The sequence below is a fragment of the Lissotriton vulgaris genome, chromosome 1_2 (assembly GCF_964263255.1).
Source record: "Lissotriton vulgaris chromosome 1_2, aLisVul1.2, whole genome shotgun sequence".
NCBI classification, from domain to species: domain Eukaryota; kingdom Metazoa; phylum Chordata; class Amphibia; order Caudata; family Salamandridae; genus Lissotriton; species Lissotriton vulgaris.
The window spans coordinates 299218054-299239687 of record NC_141686.1 but is presented as its reverse complement, the minus strand read 5'-3'; the positions used below and the strand labels follow the sequence as shown (position 1 = coordinate 299239687).

The following is a 21634-nucleotide window of genomic DNA, read 5'->3' as shown; positions in this document are numbered from 1 at the left end:
CCCGGAGCCCCTGCTCCCATGACAGGTTGGACGGGTGGCAAGGCCACGGTTGTGGCAGGAGCTGTTGTCGGCGGAATGGTCTGCCTTGTAGGGGAGTTGTATGGTGAAAATTGCAAGGGGGGTGAGCTGGGCAGTACTGGGGAGTGCACTGCCTGGAAATCAATCACCAGGACTCCCTCCATTCCAAGCCCTGGGGTGTCTCCTTCCTCATCCTCATCCTCCTCCTCCTGGCCAGGCTGGCTGGTGCTCGGCCCTGCCACTGCAGTATTTGATGTCGAAGCTCCCTCTGCTGCCACAGTGGTGCTGCCTGATGGTGCCCCTAGGTACAAAGAAGCATTTGTAAACTGAGTGCCGATGTATTACAGTCAGTACAATTATGGCATTCCACATGTCCTTGCATCTCCTTACACCGTGTCACACTGTTTCCTGTCTTGTGATTCTGCACTGACATATTTGGCTAACTTCTGCTGACTACATGTACCATGATGCTTGTCTCTTGTATGTTGGTGACAGTACAGTGCTGGTGTTTGCCTATGCATTGTGTCTAATGGGGAGGTGTCTGGTAGGGTGTGTCATGATGCGCATGCTTCTTACCTGTAGCTGTGGCCATCGCAGTGCTGTCCAGGGTCCCGATCCCTACGATGCTCTCCCTCTCGATGGTGCTGGAGACAATTTCCTCCAGCTCGGTGAGGGGTGGCGCCGGGTTCTTGCCTCCTCCGGTGTGTCCAGCCTGCCTTTGGAGGTCGGCCAGCTTCCTCTTCGTGAGGCTGCGGAGGTCGTAAAACCTTTTCTTAAGTTCCTCAATGGACCTGGGGGTGACTCCAGCAGCATTGACCTTCTGGGCGATGTCGGCCCACAATCTCCTCTTGGTGCTGTCTGGCACGTTGAGGGACAGCTTGCCAAAGAGCTGGCGGTGCACCCTCACCACCTCCTCAACCAGCACCTGAAGTTCTGTGGTGGTGAATTTGGGCTTCCTCTTTTGGGAGGACTTCTGGCTTCCTGCCTGATCTTCCATTTTCTGCTGTTCAGTCTGCAACCTCCTTCTCCCACTGCTGCTAACTGTGTGTTGGGCTCAGGCAGGCTTTCCAGAAACTTCTAGAAACTTCTTAATTGTCTGCACCTGCCAGGGTTGCCACTCCCTGTTTGGGTGGGGGAGGGGGAGCCACCTCATTGGCTGAATCGCCTATTGCCGAGTCGGCTTTTACCGATTCGGTAAAATCCGATTCGGTAAAATCCGATTCGGTATTATCCGAATCGGTAAAAGCCGAATCGGTTCATGCAATGCATTCCTATGGGCTTTTTCGCCATGGGTCTATGATTGCTGATTCGGTTTTTACCGAATCGGCTTTTACCGAATCGGTATTCGCCGAATCGGAAATATCCGATTCGGTGGTAGCCGATTCGGTGTTTTCCGATTCGTTGTTGGCCGATTCGGTAATTTCCGATTCGGACCGAGCTGAATCGGAACGTACCGAATCTCATTACCGATGCCGACCGAATCGGTTTTCATTCGGTTTTTTTTCCCTACATCTCGTTTTCCGATTTCAGAATACCGATTCGGCCCGCCTCGGTATTTTGAAATCGGAAAATCGCGTTTACCTACATCGGGCCCTAAGTGCTTTGCCTAGAATCACAGGTTGTTGAGCGTATCTGCAGAAACTTGAACCCAGTTCCCCAGATTCGAGGTCGGCCGCTCTCCCCATTAGGCCACATCGTCTCCCCACTTACACCGCTGGGCTAACCTACCCCTTAATCCTTTGGGGCGCATCACGTTGTTCAAGATGGTGTCTACCCCACTATCTGTACATCCTAGGAAACTATCCCTACCTCATTCCTCGCAGGTAGTTCCACTCAGTGACTTATAAACTCACAGACTTTGTGTGGGCAGGTGGGCATCATAGGGTGATGTCGGAAAGCAGGATCTACTTCCATGGTCGCCTCCCACTTTAGGCTGGTGTCATTATATTTTACTGACTAGTCTGACTGGTATCCTCCTAATCAGGACCCTAGTCTATGTGATTTCTTCCCAACATTGGATTGGTGAGTACTTAGGTGCACCCCAAATTGGCAACTGATGTACCATTATAAGTCCCTAGTATATGGTACTGTGGTACCCAGGGCATAGGTACACCAGGGGTCACCCATGGGCTTAAGCATGCATTATGCCACCCATGAGAGACCACTCAAATTGTGACTACAGGCCTGCCGTTGCAGACTGTGTTAGCTGGTGCTATCACCACTTACAACAGATATAAGTTTTCTTATATCTAAGGTCACTGCACTGAAAACCTATAAGTCACCCCTAAGGCAGGCCTTTCATGCAGTGTTCGGTTCTAAGTGTGAGGGTACCCCTGCATGAGCGGGACACCCCTACAACCTTCGGAGTCCGTTCTCCCGGGTTGTAATTGCATTAGCCATTACGATATGTAGAGTGGCCATGCGTTATTACGCGATGACCATCTCTAAAATGGATGTAACAAACCCTGTCATGTTTGGTATCAAATATGTTGGAATCATACCCTTGTGCTGTAAATGGTGTGGGAGGTATGATTCAATGCACTGTAAAGCTCCTCCGGGAGGCCCTCTGTGCTCCCTGTACCAGTCTTCCAAAACCGGACAGCAAGCAGGGCTGCTGCCGACCAGAGTCATGTTCGCCCTCCTGCTGCTGAGCCAAGCTCGAGCAGGGGAAGGCAGAAGAAATAGATATCCTGACACAGGGAGGTGTGACCATCTCCCATACAGGATTTAGTGTATTGGGGCAGGGTTAGGGGCGCTTGCCAGTGCCACTGAGACTGCTTGAGGGGCACACTTGGTGCATACACCAGTTCAAACCAGTTAAGGGAGCTGTTGGCTCCTGCTCTGGCATGAAACTGGACAAAGAACATGAGCGTATCCTCCGCACTGTCCAGCCCCTCCTCTGGGAGGGACACCTGAATTGTCTAAACCCTTTCCTTAGGGGCTTATCTGTGTGACAAGAATCTGATCCCATACCACTTCATCTTCGACCATCTGGGCACCCTGGACCTCGCTGGACTTCGCGTTGGGAACAAAGGGCCCGATTCACAGAACTAACTTAAGACAAATTCCTAAACTTACTACTTTTGGTATTCACAGAAGTTAGGATTTTGTCTTAAGACAGACTTAAGACAGACTTAAGACAGACTTAAGACAGAATCCTAACTTAAGTCTGTCTTAAGTCTGTCTTAAGACAAAATCCTAACTTCTGTGAATACCAAAAGTAGTAAGTTTAGGATTTTGTCTTAAGTTAGTTCTGTGAATCGGGCCCCAAGACTGCAACTGGGAAGACTCCTGCTGCTCCTGATCTCCTGCAAGTCTGCTGCAACGTCTGTGCACGTGTTCCATACAGGTTTTTCACACCCCTACAACCTTTGGAGTCCATTCTCCCGAGTTGTAAGTGCATTAGCCATTATGATATATAGAGTGGCCATGTGTCATTATGCGATGAACGGGCCCGATTCACAGAATGAACTTAAGACTCAATCCTAAACTTACTACTATTTTGGTATTCACAGAATGCACTTACTACTTTAGGCATTCACAGAATGAACTTACTACTTTTGGTATTCACAGAAGTTAGGATTTTGTCTTAAGTCTGTCTTAAGTTTGTCTGAAGACAGAATGCCAAACGTAGTAAGTGCATTCTGTGAATACCAAAATAGTAGTAAGTTTAGGATTGAGTCTTAAGTTAATTCTGTGAATCGGGCCCAACATCTCTAAACTGGATGTAACGAACCCTGTCATGTTTGGTATCAAACATGTTGGAATCATACCCTAACACCGTAAACGGTGTGGGAGGTATTATTCAATGCACCGTAGAGCTCCTCTGGGAGGCCCACAATGCTCCTGGCACCAGTCTTCCAAAACCGGACAGCAAGCTAGGGCTGCTGCCGACCAGAGACATGTTTCTGCCCTCCTGCTGCTGAGTGGTGCTCAAACAGAGGAAGGCAGAACAATAGATATCCTGTCACAGGGAGGTGAGACCACCTCCCAGACAGGGTTTAGTGTATTGGGGCAGGGTGGGGGCGCTTGCCAGCGCCACTGAGACTGCTTGAAGGGCACTCTTGGTACCCTCCTTGCATACTCCAGTTCAAACCAGTAAAGGGAGCAGTTGGCTCTCGCTCTGGAATGAAAATGGACAAAGGAGTATCCTCCGCACTCTCCAGCCCCTCCTCTGAGAGGGACCCCTGATTCGTCCCAACCCTTTCCTTAGGGTACTTAAGGGCTTACCTGTGGGTGTGTGGAAAATTAATACGGTTTGGTAAACATTATCTGCGCCATCTTGCCTTTTCCCCCGATGCCACACTTTTTGTTGTGCACACCCGCCATTTTAGGCGCCTTGGTCAGAACCACACTCTGCACGCCACTGACCCCTAGCACGGCTCTTCGCCCTCACAAGCACATCCCCCGCACGCTGACAGCCCCCGCTCTCACATGCCATGGGTCATAAACCTCTCTTCCACGCAGCTCTGCCTCGGAACCCCATCCTGTTCCCAGCGCGACACCTCCCTCCATCCCTTTCATGGTCCCGGATCCCTTGATAACACCCCTCTTTCCTTTGTGCCCGTTTGTCTCACTCGTTCCCAAGCTGCCACCTGGCCCTGCGGATACTGTCATTGCCCCCTTCCTCCTGTACAGTAGGAAACACCCCCCCCCCCCATCAATTGATCCTTGAGCTGATCAAAGCCCCCACCCCATGAGATCCGATCAACCTCACACATTCCGTGAATCGGCGGAATGTCCAGCTGCGCGATAATCATCATCTGTTGTGACCGGGGTGGGGACCTCAACTGTAAATGTGTGTGGGAACGGGCCTAAAGCGGGGATTCCGAGGATGTCTTTCCGTACATCAAAGGGTTGACAGAGATGTGTTTTATGCAATAAAGTAATAAATCTGTGTATAAGAGGCCAGGCCTCAGAGATGCGGTTAGAGCACCTCGTGACGATACTTGCTGTCTGAACTGATGTGTTCTCCTCCGGAGAGAATAAACCCTTGTTTCCAGCCTTCCAGTCTCCAGCGCCTGCCTCTTCATTGATTAATATTTTGTGGGTTAAAGAGGCGACACCGCCGGGCAACACTTAAGGATCTTTGTTTATTGGTTGCTTCCTACCTTTTACAATTGGCGTCCCAAACGTGGGGCCCATCAGCGACACGTGGATCCAGTGGGAGAGGTCCTGACGACAGAGTGAACGACTGCAACGATCGGGAGAGCTCCTGCCCAATAGACCCTCGTCTTGAGGAAATATAAAATTTTATGGTCAGAAATGTTCCCTAACGTGTACCCCACCGTCTCCATGTACGAGTTTACAGTGCATGTAACTTCCCTCCTGTGCCAGCTATGAAGACGCAAATACATTTGCGTCCAACGTTAACATGTCCTCTTTCAGATCCGCCATGAATGGATCGATAATTCAGTTCCTAAATATGCCTTGCCAACGTCTTTACATGATGCACTCTCACGTTTTTCCCTAGTCAGGGCTAGGCCCTGATTTCTGCCATCAAGCCTTTTTGTTCTCTGCCTCCTGAAACGTTGCAACGTGGGATGCTCCCTGACCTCTGTCCTACTCCCTGCGCGGCGAGCGGTGCCCAGCTCGGCCTGCTTGCCTGCCAAAGACAGTATTTTGCCTTCAAGTTATCAGTATAGCCGAGTTCAGCTCCTCGAAAACACATTCCAGTCTAGCAGAGTAGATAAACAATTCCCCGGCTGCAGAGCAAAGGGCCCGGCCTCTCTGTCTCCATACAAGTAATTCATTGCTTCTGTTACCATGGTAGGCCCATGGCTCCTCTCATTACACGCAGACACGTAGGCATATATGCACTCAGTATAGAGTAGCCTCTGCCCGAGAGACCTTTTTCCTTCTAGATAATATGGTTCCTTAAACATAAGATATCAGATATGATTTGGGAACGAGTTGATCTGACATGCCAGACTTCTGTCTCTCTCCCCTCTAGGGCTAAATGTCAAGTCCCCTGCACCCTCCAGCCTCACGTCAGTCACACGTCATGCTGCTGCGCGCGCACCCTTGCCACAAATTTCTGCTGACACTGCAAGATTCCATTAAGTATCCACCCGCTTGTGACACTTTCATGTGACGTTTCCTAGCACACGCCTCTGTGTACGCCCTAGTGCACGCCTTCTGATTACGTATTGCTATGCACATGTGTCCTTATCTCGTTTTCTCTCAGCTGTTACGCCTTCTGTATTGGCCACCATTCTGTGCATTAACTATAAAAGTTATGTTCTGTCAATAAAGTATGCTCTATCCCTTCCTGATCCTTTACGGGGACAGGAACATGATATCCAGGTTCGAACCATTCCATTTTATGGAATAAAACCCACTTTGAAACTCAGCTGCCACGGACTTTGTGTCTCTTTATTTCCGATTGAGTTATTATTATTGAACTTTACCGCATAGAAATTCAGACGGTAAATTACTATTTACCACATAATTTTGGCGCCCGAATAGGGACCCCTCCCCCACCCCACGCGCCGGTAGGTGCGTTGCAGGCTTCGCCCCCTGCTCCAGCCAAGACGGACAATTACGCGTACCCGCAGGATTTCCTGTATCTCCCTCAGGCCTACGGAGGTGACGGAGACTGCGATCAGCACCCAGACGAGGTGGTGAGGAGTGCGGAGGATCCCGACCAGAGCCCAGCCAAAGAGTAAGGTCCGAGGTATCTAGAGGCCCACCAGTTCCGAAGTACCTACGTCACGAGTCGAGTCGAGTCGAGTCCGGTCCAGCCCAGTCGAGTTTCCGAGGCCTTCTGTTCCGTGCTTCCCGGTGAGTACCGTTGCTGGGGACGCATCTAGACGAGCGCATTAATTTGTGCCGGTCAAGACGGGTCTGGGTACACAGACCCGGTATGCACTGTTTTAGCGGTGTATCTGTACTGTTTAGCAGTATATCCAGTATGCAGTTAGCTAGTTTCACTCTAATCATTATTGTTCGTTTTTAAAAAAATGTTTCAGTGTGTTTTAAATGTCGTGGTATGAGTGATTGTTCGATCTTCATTACTGTGTCTATTGTATTCACTGTGTTCAGGTTCAAGTAAGTATCAAGTATCAAATATCAAGATGCCGTTGTTCAGTAAACTGAGACAGATAGGAACTAGGAAAGGGATACTCGAGGAAGCGATTCCTGTCCCCCCCAGGGACACTCCCGGAAATTTTATGTACCACAAACATGGCTTCGAGGCCATACTATACCTAGATTTATGGGCTGATTACACTAAACATCTGGAAGAGAAATATAGGTGGCCCGTTACAGGGACATGGGATGCAGATTGCATCATGAGAGTCGAAGAAGCACTATGGAAAAAGAAAGCCAGACAATCACAAAAAGACGCCATAGAATTGTGGCGTAAAGAATCTCATAAACGAACAGAAAAAGAATTTAGAAAAGCCGAGAAACATAGGGAGGACTCCGAAAAAGTCCGAGAAAATGAATTAGTCGAGGAAGGCATACGAGTCAAAGCAGAACAGGTAGACCGACAGCGAAATACTCTGGCGAATGGTATGTATCCTGTCTTGCCGAGGGCTTACCTAAGGCCACCCCGGAAATACCGAAAGACCTGCCCCCTCCATTAGTTCCGACCAAAGTACGCCACAAGACCGCAAAGGACATATTCCTTTCATCCTATTTAGATGATGTAGCTCCCGCATATACAAATCCACGTGTCCAGGCACCACCCGCTGGTGGCACTCTGCCCCGAAATGACCAACCACTTCCGCAACAACAAACTCCTCCTCCCGTTCTACATCCTGCGCCTGTTCTCCCAGCTCCAGTTCTTCCTGCACCTATTATTCCTGGCACGAATCCACTGAATCCCTTTTTACCTGGCACCGCAGGAGGTGCGACAGGAGGTTTTCAGACGCCGCCACAAGCACATAGACTGACTTATAGGGATCTAGCACATCAACGTACACCCCAGACAGTGAATTATGACATACTTAAGGAACCTCTCACAGACTGTAGATATGATCCAGTACCCGGTAAAGACGACAGAATGATGCTAGCATCAGTACGTCTACGGCGAGTTGCCAACCACTTAATGTTATTGCCGGGAATGATTGATCATCTAGACAGAATATATCATTTTGTCCAAACGGGGGTAGGTCCTGAAAGCATTGGCGAGGCCCTGGCATATCAGAAAGTTGACATCCAAGGCATGATATTACGTTTCTTCATAAACTGCTTGATAAGAGATCAAGACAGGCCTGGTGTAGACCAAGATGAGATGAATGCACTTAACAAATTGGGTCAGAATATAGCAGATGGAAAACATGATAAACAGAATTGTATAAATAGCATGTACAAAAAGATCCGAAAAGCAGTAGTACAAATACACGAAAGAAGACAGCGTGAAATAGGAATAGATTCAGACAAGAATGAATCCTCTGGGGAAGAGGAGCAACCCGAGACAGTGACACAAACATTGCAATTACCAACTAAAGAAGTGATAGCTTATGTAGGTAAGGGAAGATACTTTAATAATAATATGCGTCCAGTACGTCCAGAAAGTAAGAGAGTTTTTCAAGCAGCCATGTCAAATCCAAGGACTCCTGAACATTTGTTTCAGGCTACCGATAAAATACTTCAAGATCGAATGGGGTACCATGTACTCAATTCTATGGATGAACAAGAACTAGCTCGGTCCGCCGTACAATGGGCTGACAATTCTAGTTCGTATAATGATGATGTAGTAGCTCAGACGTTCTTGAGCCTTTCCCCTGATGAACAAAAATTAGCTAGTGTATACATGATTCAGCATCTCATTAGTCTGTTTAAAAGCCAACATTCTGATCCAGGTCCCTTACCGGACATATTGGTAGAACTGCTCTCTAATAAATGGAGAGGTCTAGGTACCGATTTAATTAAAGAAATCCTAGAACAGAGACTCAAGCATAATACGTTCCTGAAACCACAGTTTATGTCAGCTCCATCACCCCAAGAAAGAAAAACTTATTACTTCGACAGACAGAATCCCTTACGAGAAGTACATCCAGTGAGAAAAGAAGATGACACACTAGAACGTGTATATGTATATACACCCCTCACTAAAATAGAATTGCTAGAAATGAAGAAACTAGTACCCTGTCACGATAAAGACCCTGCAGGTTTTCACCGAGAAATTAAAGATATGCTACTCATGGGTGACTATACATATTCAGATATTATGAAAATGTTAAAAGTACTGTTGCCAGCCGGCATTTACGAGAAACTCAAAGAGAAAGAATGGGAGGTGGGAGATAAAAAGATTAATTGGACCGAAATAGAGGACGAAGAAAATGGTCGTACTCCAGGGGTAGGCCTTGGGGACAAAGCTAAAGCATTACCCGGATTAATTGTACAAGTTCTGCCAAGATTATTGACAACGAAAAAGGAAGACTGGGATGCAATCTCAGCCTGTAAACAGAAACACGATGAAGACACTAGTGATTATTATTCTAGATTCGAGAAATGTTTAATTATTAACAGTGGTCTGAAACCAAGTAGCGAGTCATACCCGCACCTTTTTGTAACCAAATTAGTCGAGAATTCCCTGCCTCAGGTTAAGAACCGTGTATATAAAGTCGAGAGTACATGGCAAGCAAATTCACCATCCCAAATGTTACAAATGTTACAGTACCACCAGAACAGGATTAGAGAGGAACAAGATCATGAACAAAGACGTATGAAAGATACGAAAATGAAAATGTTAGTTGCTCAGTCAGTTCCAGCTGACGGTCAGAAAAGGGGTATGACACAGTCTAGTAATGCGGCGGCTCCCGTTAAAGGGACGTGCAACTATTGCAAACAGCCAGGTCACTATGTAAATGAATGTGCCGTTCTGAAACACAACATATCCACAGGTAAAACTAAAGAGAGACCCCGTCAGCCTAGACAGGACCAGATCCAACATCAGGTCCAGCAACATGTTCCACAGAACACACAGCCAATGCATGCTCCCCAACAGACAGTACAGACGGTAGCAGTACCACAGCCTCAGCCTATTGCCGCTGCACAGCAAGTCTCACAACAGATGTACCAGTATGCCCAATCTGATTACCCCGATTATCAGCGATACACATGAAACAGCCTAGAGAGGGAAGTTGGCTTGCCTCTTATTGAAGTGCCTGTAGATCAAGATGGTCCTTATGTACATAGTCAAGTTTTAGGAAAAGATAGAAAGTTTCTGATTGATACAGGGGCAAGTCGAACAACGATAAGTCACAATGAGGTTCCAGGGGCACCCCTCTCAGGCACACAGAATGTTTCCCTTGGTTTTTCAGGACAGCCTATTGTTAATGAAGTATCGAAACCCGTTCCCTTAGCAGTTGGTCCATTATCACGTAATACAGACTTATTACTCACGAAGTCATGTCCCGAAAACTTGTTAGGTATCAAGACACTGAAGGCTCTAGGAGCGGTCATATGTTGTTCTCCGGAAGGAGTTAGACTATTTCTGCGTGACTTTAAGGGTCACTATGTGTTACGAGATTTTGATGACAGATTGAAAAATGTACCAAAGCATTTATGGGCAAAAGGCCCAACTGATGTAGGTTGTATGCACATTACACCATATCGTGTTACACTCAAGCCAGGTGTTATTCTGCCCCGAATACGACAATACAAGTTACCACCCGATGCTGTAGTGGCTTTACTGGAAATCATTGAAGAGCTCATTGCACAGGGAGTGGTTGTTGAAACCGACTCCAATCTATGTAATTCCCCTATCATTCCGATTCTTAAACGTACTGACCCAAATGCACCACCTGTTTATCGGTTGGTGATTGATCTGCGAGAACTAAATAAATGCATTGTGCCGCAGTACCCTGTGGTCCCCGACATCTCATCCTTATTGACTGCTATTGATTCAGAGGCAACGTTCTTTACTGTAATTGACCTTAAGAACGCCTTCTTCAGTGTCCCCATTGATCCAGAAAGCCAATATCTCTTCGGATTCTGTTTAAATGGCCGAAGCTTCAAATTTGCACGCGCACCTCAAGGATTCACAGAAAGCCCCAGCATCTACAGCCAAGCCTTAAAACGACAACTTGACAGTATTCAAATGCCAGTTAACACTGCCTTGCTGCAGTACGTCGATGATCTGCTGATCACCGCTCGTAGCGAACCTGAATGTGAACATGCATCACTGACAGTCTAACACTTTCTAGCAGACAAGGGACACAAGGTTTCCCCTTAAAAGTTACAATTCTGTGTTCAGCAAGTGGTGTACCTTGGGCACTTGCTGTCAAAGAGGGGGAGACAGCTAACACCTGACCGCATCGAGTTAATTGCACACCTACCGCAACCCACGACACAAAAGGAAGTGCGGGCCTTCATTGGCCTCACCTCTTACTGCCGACAATGGATTCCCCAGTACGCATTCCTAGCCAAGCCACTTATACAGTTGACAACACAGGAGGCAGCGACTTCGACTGTCCTCCCTTGGACTCAGGAACATACACAGGCTTTTGAAGAATTAAAGAAAGCATTATGTCAGGCACCAGTTTTAGCGACACCATGTTACAGCAAACCTTTTACACTTTTTGTTACAGAACGTGATGGTACAGCATTGTCTGTCCTCACACAAGATCAAGCAGGTTCACATAAGCCCTGTGCTTATTTTTCAAGTACACTAGACCCAGTAGCCCAGGCCCTGCCTGCGTGCTTAAAATCAGTTGCTGCAACAGCCTTAGCAATCCGACAAAGTGATTCCATAGTGTTAGGACATCCTCTGACAGTACAAGTTCCACACTCTGTGGAAGTTCTTTTAAACAGAACACAGACTCAACACTTGACTATAGCACGACTGACAGGTTATGAATTGACATTGTTCCAGCCACACATAGAAATCAGACGCTGTAACATACTCAATCCTGCCACACTGTTACCTTCAAACATTACAGATCCAGCTCCACATGATTGTATAGAGGTCATTAATGCAGTAACAAAGCCCCGACGAGACTTGACAGATGTTGCACTGACTAACCCAGACCTGACACTTTACGTGGATGGTTCATGTATGAGAACAAGCACAGGAGAATTAGTGGCCGCATATGCAGTGACCACTGAAACTGAAGTCAAAGAAACACACCGTATTGATACACTGTCTGCTCAAGCTGCAGAGCTTATTGCTCTGACCCGAGCCTGTATAATAGCCAAAAACAGGAATGTCAACATATACACAGATTCACGTTATGCCTTTGGAGTCGTACACGATTTTGGTGTGCTCTGGCAGGAAAGAGGTTTCTTGACCTCTCACGGAGCAAAAATACAGCATGGTCCCCTCATTCAAGCACTTTTAGAAGCAATACATCTGCCTTCAGCCATAGCCATCATGAAATGTAAAGCACATACTAAAGTTACCGATACCATTTCCCAGGGTAATGACCTGGCAGATCAAACCGCGAAACACACAGCTCTGACTCATTCATCTGCAGCAGACATGACAAAGACAATAGTTCCGACATTGACACATTGCATGACAGTTAAGGATCCCGCACTAGATGTAATTGACATACAGACACATGCTACTCCAGACGAGATAAAGAAATGGACTGAACTAGGAGGGGTCCAGACAGATCAGGGGTGGATGACGAAGGGAAAAGCCACATGGTTTCTCCCCGACTCTATGGTTCAAGTTATGATCAATACTGCACATAGTCCAGCACATCTGGGAGAAAAAGGTATGTTAGACAGTTTACAGAATCTCTTGTACAACAAACATTTATGAGCAGCAGCAAAACAGAAAGTGCGTACTTGCATGATTTGTTGTCAGTTCAATCCAGGCAAAAGCATTCCCGTAGAGCAAGGTGGATTTCACGATTACCCTTTTGAAGTCCTCCAGATGGATTATATCCAGATGGAACGATGTCGAGGATTCAAATATGTCCTCGTAGTTGTTTGTGCACTTTCCCGTTGGACAGAAGCATATCCAGTCCCAGATTACACTGCTCCGACCACTGCCAAGCAGCTGGTTCGTGAATTTTTTCCACGGTACGGTTTGCCTCGTGTCGTGTACTCAGATAACGGCCAGCCATTCTCATCTGAATTAATGAAGCAGGTTTCCCTCTTGCTAGGATATCAGTGGAAATTCCACTGCGTCCGACATCCCGAGGCAGCAGGTCTCGTGGAACGCCACAATCAGACACTGAAAACTCGTCTTGCAAAAATATGTGCCGAAAAAGGGGTCGACTGGATAGTCGCCCTGCCAGTTGCATTATTTTACATGAGAATGGTTGCGCACTCGAGAACAGGGCTATCTCCGTATGAGGTGGTCTTTGGTAGGCCACCGAATATGTGGGGGACGCCTATACCAAGAAAGTTAACTGATGTTGATAGTAATATGTTGACAGATTACCTTGCCTCCTTGATGTCTGCACTACAATCATGTCGTTCACAGGTAGCTGCAGCCTTTCCCGACAACACCGAGGTGAAGCCGCACGAGATTACACCAGGATCATTCGTTTTGGTGCGCAATTTTGACAGGAAAAGCCCGCTGGAACCCCGCTGGCAGGAGCCGAAGCTCGTCTTATTGACCACGAGGACGGCAGTGAAGCTCGAGGGCCGCAAAGGATGGGTCCATATGAGTCATGTTAAGAAGCTTTACGGAACACCGCCAGAGACTGACTCATCCTCCCCCTCTAAGGACTGCCCAGATTCCAGTGACTCTAAACTCCCCCTGGTAGAGAAAACTCCTCAACAAGAGTATCGTTTAAAGCTGAGGTCTAGCAAGTCAGACAGTTTAATTGTTTAAGTCCTCCCCTAGGTGAATCGGTTAGACAGTTTCTGACATGTATCCGTTAGACCCCAATAGAGAGAGAGATAGACAGAAACAGCTCAAGAAACGAGAATATTGTAAATCTCTTCGTTGTCACTGTATAGTGACATTGCTGATTATGTTTTTTCTGAGTCTTATGATTATTGCTGCAAGTATTCTATTGCATATGTATTTCCCTCTCTCCATACATGCACATTTCTTTTCAAACAGCACTGTCGAGCATATTTTCAGTGAACTACCCCCTCATGAATTATCTTACCGACTTGCGCTGCGCAACAATACCTTCATCAGTATGTTACAGCATTCTCATCAGACTAGCAATGTTACCAATTGTTGGATATGTGGCCGACTTCCTCCCTACCAGAAATACAATGGAGTCTTGACTCTCTTCCCATATCCATTCACACATAATGGTTCCTGTGGTGCATGGTTTAGTTTAATAAATTCCTTAGACTCTGAGTCCGTAGTATACAAAGGTAGTTGGATATGGGGAAATCTGAACACAGTCCTGCATAAAGCATGTTACCCTAACAAGGAGGGTCTTCCACAAAGGACAGGGACCGACCTAGAAAATGAAGTATATGGATTAGGTAATTATACACTCAACCTCATGATTCTAAATGTTCAGTCTGATACAGGACCAGATTTACCCTCTATGTCAATACTACCCGTCAAAGGCGAATTATGTGTCAGAAAGAATGGTTCCGTACCTCTAGGTCATAGTAAATGTACTACTGTGATCGAATTCAGTGACAGAGGCAAGTCTACATTCAAGGCTACCCGTCATTCCTATTTCATTTGTGGTCATACAGCCTACATACGTTTACCACTAGATTGGGATGGGACATGTTACATTGCATTCCTTCTGCCACCTGTTTTTCTAGCTTCACCTGATTATCATAGAAACTCCCGACTAGTACCTAACAGACCCAAGAGAGATCTCCCGCTTGTCGATTATACTGAAACGGCATGGGAACAATATACAAATTTCAATAAAGGTTTTTTTCCCTACTTAGGTGCCATCTTTAATAGTAAGTCTATACGTCACTTGACCAGAACCCTTGAAGCAGTAGTGAATGAAACTACTTCCGCCCTAGGTAACTTGACCGAGGAACAGTCTGCTATGAGACTTGTCGTTCTTCAAAATCGTCTCGTCCTTGACGTCATCCTGGCCGATAGGGGCGGGGCCTGTAAAATTCTCGGATCGAGTTGCGGTGTTTTCATTCCTAATAATGCACCATCAGTATATAAAGCCATTACACGCCTCCATAAGATTGCAAGTCAGATACACCAGAATCCAGATACTTGGACTTGGTCCGGTTGGTTCTGGAGCGTGTTGTCAGCCTGGGGATGGAAGGTCCTATCCTTCCTCGGAATAGCTCTTCTCATAGTATTCAGTTGTTGCCTATGTATACAATGTGGGCCGGCGATTTGCGGTCTGTGCGCCACATCCTGTTGTCCTCATCCAAGTCCGCGTTCTAAATCCCGTCTAAAAAAGGAAGAGCAAATGATGTTATATGAACAAATAGATGGACTAATGAGGATTGATGTATCATGAAGGGTCCGTAGGGAACAAGGAGGGAATGAGGAAATATAAAATTTTATGGTCAGAAATGTTCCCTAACGTGTACCCCACCGTCTCCATGTACGAGTTTACAGTGCATGTAACTTCCCTCCTGTGCCAGCTATGAAGACGCAAATACATTTGCGTCCAACGTTAACATGTCCTCTTTCAGATCCGCCATGAATGGATCGATAATTCAGTTCCTAAATATGCCTTGCCAACGTCTTTACATGATGCACTCTCACGTTTTTCCCTAGTCAGGGCTAGGCCCTGATTTCTGCCATCAAGCCTTTCTGTTCTCTGCCTCCTGAAACGTTGCAACGTGGGATGCTCCCTGACCTCTGTCCTACTCCCTGCGCGGCGAGCGGTGCCCAGCTCGGCCTGCTTGCCTGCCAAAGACAGTATTTTGCCTTCAAGTTATCAGTATAGCCGAGTTCAGCTCCTCGAAAACACATTCCAGTCTAGCAGAGTAGATAAACAATTCCCCGGCTGCAGAGCAAAGGGCCCGGCCTCTCTGTCTCCATACAAGTAATTCATTGCTTCTGTTACCATGGTAGGCCCATGGCTCCTCTCATTACACGCAGACACGTAGGCATATATGCACTCAGTATAGAGTAGCCTCTGCCCGAGAGACCTTTTTCCTTCTAGATAATATGGTTCCTTAAACATAAGATATCAGATATGATTTGGGAACGAGTTGATCTGACATGCCAGACTTCTGTCTCTCTCCCCTCTAGGGCTAAATGTCAAGTCCCCTGCACCCTCCAGCCTCACGTCAGTCACACCTCATGCTGCTGCGTGCGCACCCTTGCCACAAATTTCTGCTGACACTGCAAGATTCCATTAAGTATCCACCCGCTTGTGACACTTTCATGTGACGTTTCCTAGCACACGCCTCTGTGTACGCCCTAGTGCACGCCTTCTGATTACGTATTGCTATGCACATGTGTCCTTATCTCATTTTCTCTCAGCTGTTACGCCTTCTGTATTGGCCACCATTCTGTGCATTAACTATAAAAGTTATGTTCTGTCAATAAAGTATGCTCTATCCCTTCCTGATCCTTTACGAGGACAGGAACATGATATCCAGGTTCGAACCATTCCATTTTATGGAATAAAACCCACTTTGAAACTCAGCTGCCACGGACTTTGTGTCTCTTTATTTCCGATTGAGTTATTATTATTGAACTTTACCGCATAGAAATTCAGACGGTAAATTACTATTTACCACAGTCTGGCAGCCGATCATCCGAACTTCACTGGTTCCGAATCGACCTCTCTCGAGTGATCTACGGTCCTGACTGGGAACCCTCAGGAGTGCCGAGGCAATATCGGAGATTGGAGGACGATCGGGCGCTGGACGCGGAAGACGAGAAACAGCCCATGTGGTCCGGGTAAGGTCGTGTAAACACGACGAATTGCGAAATGATTGTTTGATTGATTGGAAAATACTAGTATTACTCTTTGTTGATTCGTTTGGAGATTCGCTGTCTGCAAACGGAGAAACAATAGGCTCTCCCTTTGCAAGCAGTGAAGGATAGGTAATGCAGACTTTCGTCCCCATTGTAATCCATCGTGCCTATCTTTCTCCCCCACTGATTGATTGTTTGAAGATTGTTCTCTGGAGATTTCCTTCTCCCCCACTGATTAAATGATTGAACCCGAACTAACGTTCGCGGATTGTTTTTCTGGAGATTCTCTATCTACAAACAGGAAAGAACAGATTCCCTCTTTGCAGATGGTGAAAGGGTAGGTAACGCAGACCTTTGCGAGCCTATTTATTCTCCCCACTGATTGATTGACTCATTGACTGATTGATTGATTGTAAGGGTAGCTCCCTGTTTTATTGTCAGAATAGATTTTGCTTTTGAGATATTCACTATTTGCAAACAATAGCAATATTCTGTCTAGTCTTTGCAGGTAGTGAAGGATAGGTAACAAGGACCTTTGTCCCCATAGTGATCTGTCATGCCTATCTTCTCCTCACTGATTGGTAACTGGTTCAACCCGGACCGTTTATTAGAGGTGGACCATCTAGCTCCGCTGGAAGGCACCCCTAATCAAGACATGTTCACAAAATATGGATTAGTTACCATAGCCTATAGTAAGCTGTGGCATAAGTATACCAAAGAAAACCAAGAGAAACAGTGGCCACTGATAGGATCCTTCGACCTTGATAAAATAGAAATGTTAGAAATAGCCCTTTGTAACAGTAAGACAACGCCTATCATGCTCGACAGTCTCGGTATGTGGCGCAAAGAAGCAATGCAACGAAAGAAAAGAGACGAAGTCAGAGTAGGTAAAGAAACGCGACAGACAACCTTCCAAGCATCTGGTAGACCAAAGGAAGGGATAGCGGCGACACGATCCGCACTCTCCAGCCCCTCCTCTGAGAGGGACCCCTGATTCGTCCCAACCCTTTCCTTAGGGTACTTAAGGGCTTACCTGTGGGTGGGTCCCTAGATTCATCGTGGGACAAGATTCTGACCACATATCACTTCATCTTCGACCGTCTCGGCACTCTGGACCTTGCTAGACTTCGCGTTGGGAACCAAGACTGGAACCTTCGAAGACTCCTGCTGCTCCTGTTCTTGTCGTCTTGCAAGTCTGCTGCAACGTCTGTGCACATGCTCCATACAGGTTCTTCACAGGAGATGTGGACATCCAAGACACTCGAAAGAATCTCCCTTGAAGTGAAGGAGGCACTTCCCTGCACCTGCAGGCACCGCAACACAGCGGACCAGTCTGCTGATCCAGGGCTCCCCTGGACTCCAAAAGGCTCAGCAACACAGGTGGTGGTTTTGCAACTCCCTCGAGGCCTGTACTGTCTTCATTATAGGCTTGTGGCCAGTATCCCTCGTCGAAACCGCTGGAACAGAACCCCTGTGCACCACGTTGACTTGCTGTTGTCAAGGCTTATTGAGCCTCTTCCTCAGAGATCTTCAGGCTCCAAGAAGCTCCAACTTCAAGCCTTTCCTGCAGCAAAGATCGTCATCCTCACCACATCCCTTGCACCATGGGCCTGCATCTTTGGTGAGCTACTTGAGTTCCTCTTGACACTCCTGTGCCTCCGTCCTGTGGGTCCTCCCGAGGCTTTACTTTGTCTCCAGTGGTCTTTCCTGCTTGTTCAGGGCCTGCGCTGACTTACCTAGTCGTGGTGAGTCACTTGGACCTTGCTGGTCCCGACACTGCACCTTCTTTACCAACTACTACGACGTTGGTTGCTGCTGCCAAGGCTTGTTGGAGCCCCTGCTGACTGACCCCCTGGCTCTCGACATCAGATGTGGGACAGCTTGTAAATGGTTCCTGGTATTCCACAGCATTGCATGGTCTGCACAGCTGCAACTTCAAGGGCACCATCAACATCTGCTCCATCCTCGGCATTGGTGGGCATTTGTCTTCCGTGCCTCCTGGTCACTCCTGAGTGGCATAGACTCTCTCCCCTCTGCTTGAAGGTTTTTCTCAGCTTGAATCGACCTTTGAGTTCCACTGGGCTCCTTCGTCTTCTTCTCCAGCAGCACCTTTCCTGAAGTCCTCCGTTGTGGTCTATGGCAGTTTACGACGTCACTTGACACCTATTCACCCGGCTTCCCTGGTGTAGGTATCCTGGTACCTGGGCTATCCAGGGGTGGGACGACTCTCCAACCTTCCATCTTCTGCAGTGTCTTCTGGGTCCCCTGGGAAGGGTCCTTTTTCTTTAAAACTTAATTGCGACTTATCCATTGACTAACATTGAGCACGCAGTTGTGTTCCCACTCTGCACGTGACCTCCGTGGGGTTCCTAGATACTCACCTTGGGTGGTTCCTTGGGTACCCGACTCTTCTACCTCCTCTGGGTCCACTCTTGTCCTGAGTTGTGGTTCACATTCCATTATTTTAGTGTATCTTTTGGTCTCCCCCTGGAGCCCATTGTGTATTTGTGCTACTTACATGCTCTATTTCCTAAGTATTGTGTTTGTATCTCCGGGTAGGAGATAATACATTGTGTTAGTGAGTGTCTTATAGTAAATACCTATTTTCATAAATACATTGTGTGGTTCTTTTTCACTAAACCTATACCATATGATTAATTACTGGTAAAACTAGCTGCCTTAAATTCCTTCTGGACTAAGCCTGAAGGCTGCTCTCCTCAGCTAACACTTAGAAAGCTTTCTACGGTTGTCTAAGACCACTAAAATCACCATATGGGTTGTCTGGATTAGTGCAGGGTACTACACTTACATTAGTGAGCACCATATACTAAGCCAGCCTCTCACAGGTGACTTTTCACTCAGCGTTTAAGTCCCCTTTTGATGGAGGCCTTGGCATGTCTGATATATACATATATTACTTGACTGCGTGCCTGGTACCAGTCAATGATTGGATCGCTGGGGGTTGGGATGACCTTGCATATTGTCCAGAGCGTCTTTTGTGTTTTGATGGTCTTCTTGACCTTTTCTATGGAGCGTGGTGGCCCTCGACGTTGCCTTCCTGCAATAAAGTGTCTTTCGTTTGCTGGAGGGCCGCCCTATGTCATCCATTGGGACAGCCCTTTGACTGGGATGACTCCTCTATGGCGGGGTACATAGATCTGAGATCTTTCTAATTTGGAGGGCTTTGCTCAGTGGGACCAAGTTGGCATTTCTTACTTAGGGGACATGCATAAAGGGGAAAACGTAATGTCATTTTAAGATCTAAAGGATCATTACGCTAAAGCTAGTTCTCATTTTTTTTCACTTCCTTCAGCTGCGACTCGCTCTGCAACCACACTTCTCAGCAGACACCCGCCTCCTGTATACAGTCCGCTTGAAGCCAAGATCTTCCTGGGGCACCTGGGGAAAGGAGCCGTCTCTCTGATTTACCACTCATTGGTCATTCATGCCCCAGATGGCTTCAATCTGCTCAGACACAAAAAAGTAAATTGGATGGGGGAACTCTATGAGCATGACAGGAGGGAGGACTGTCTCGCACTCCTTGAACTGGCAATTTCCTCCTGTATGCGCATGATTCAAATAAACTACCTTATTGCTACTTATCCCTCCCCACGCCGCTTGCACCGAATATCTTCCAATGCCCAAACTTCTTGCATGTGATGTGCGCTCCCAGCTGCGGATTTATTCCATATGGCATGGGACTTCCCGGCGCTACGTTCTTTCTGGGATGAGGTGGGCCAGGAGCTCTCAGCAGGTCTTAGGCATCCTCAGGAATTGGCTCTGCGTAATGCGCTGTTGGGGCTGGTGGAGGAGCTGGGGAGCCCACGGGCTGAGCGAGTTTTCCTTGGGGTGGCCTGCTTGGTGGACAAGAGAGATCAGGCACCCATATGGAAACAACCAACACCTCCATCGATTTTGTGCTGGTGCAGGGGGAGTATCCTGTTGTGCACAACAGGAAAAGCTGGTTTATGCTGCTTGTGGGTGTCCTCATAAACATGAAAGGGTGTGGGTAAAGTGGTGCTCCTTTTATGACTTATCGATGTAATGTAATTGACATCAACTGTCGAAATGCTGCCATGTCTTGTTGTGTTATTCTATGCACAGCACTTAGTATATGTGATAATGACTGTCCTTGCCACAAAAATTGCAATAAAAAAACCTCAAATGTAAATGTAGTATACTTGTAAAGCGCACAGCTGTCCCAGCAACGGGGCGTCCCGGCGCTGTATAACGCTGTGGAACCCTTCCTGGCTCTACCTGTGAGATGCCCCTCCTGGGCACCCCCAAGGTGAAGCCAGGCATCCCAGTGTTGTTGGAATTGAACCCTGGTCCCGGCCTGATCTCTGCTTCAGAGTCTGCTGCTTCTAACCAGTGAGCCACACATCTCCAAATGCTATGGGGTTACATCATTCTACCAGAAGCAGCCTAATCAGGCCAGTGTAACAGAAAAGCAAGAAGGAATGGGCTTTAAGGCTTCTCTTGCTACCCTCCTACAAATTGAAATTTGTTCTACCCCCATATCCAACAAGCTGGCTACTACTGCTCTTAAAGAAACATCACATCCAAGTACAACCTGCTGCTTATCCTCCCATATGCCTAGCTTCTGCACCCCTTATCTTTAGGCTCACTGTTGGACAGAGCTACATTGTTTTGTAGCTAGATGTGTACTGCAGCATTTAAACCTATCATCCACACATGCTACGGCCCCTTACCTTATGTTCTTTCTCTGCAGCCCCCTACTAATGGATGCCTGGGGTTCATCTCTCCTCCCTCTGATACTGAGACTCTTCCTCCTCACCGCATGTAGATCTGTCCCTTTGCCTCATTAGTGGTTGTCTTGTGCATACACACCACCTCATCTTGTGAAATCCC

The 21634-nt window shown here is 47.2% G+C and overlaps 1 protein-coding gene across 1 annotated transcript in view; it reads right to left on the bottom strand.

The window, feature by feature from the left end:
* The window catches only part of LOC147736545 (aldehyde dehydrogenase family 3 member B1-like), a 197903-nt gene that overhangs the window by 91877 nt on the left and 84392 nt on the right, over nucleotides 1–21634 (bottom strand). The gene's annotated exons all lie outside the window — the stretch shown is intronic.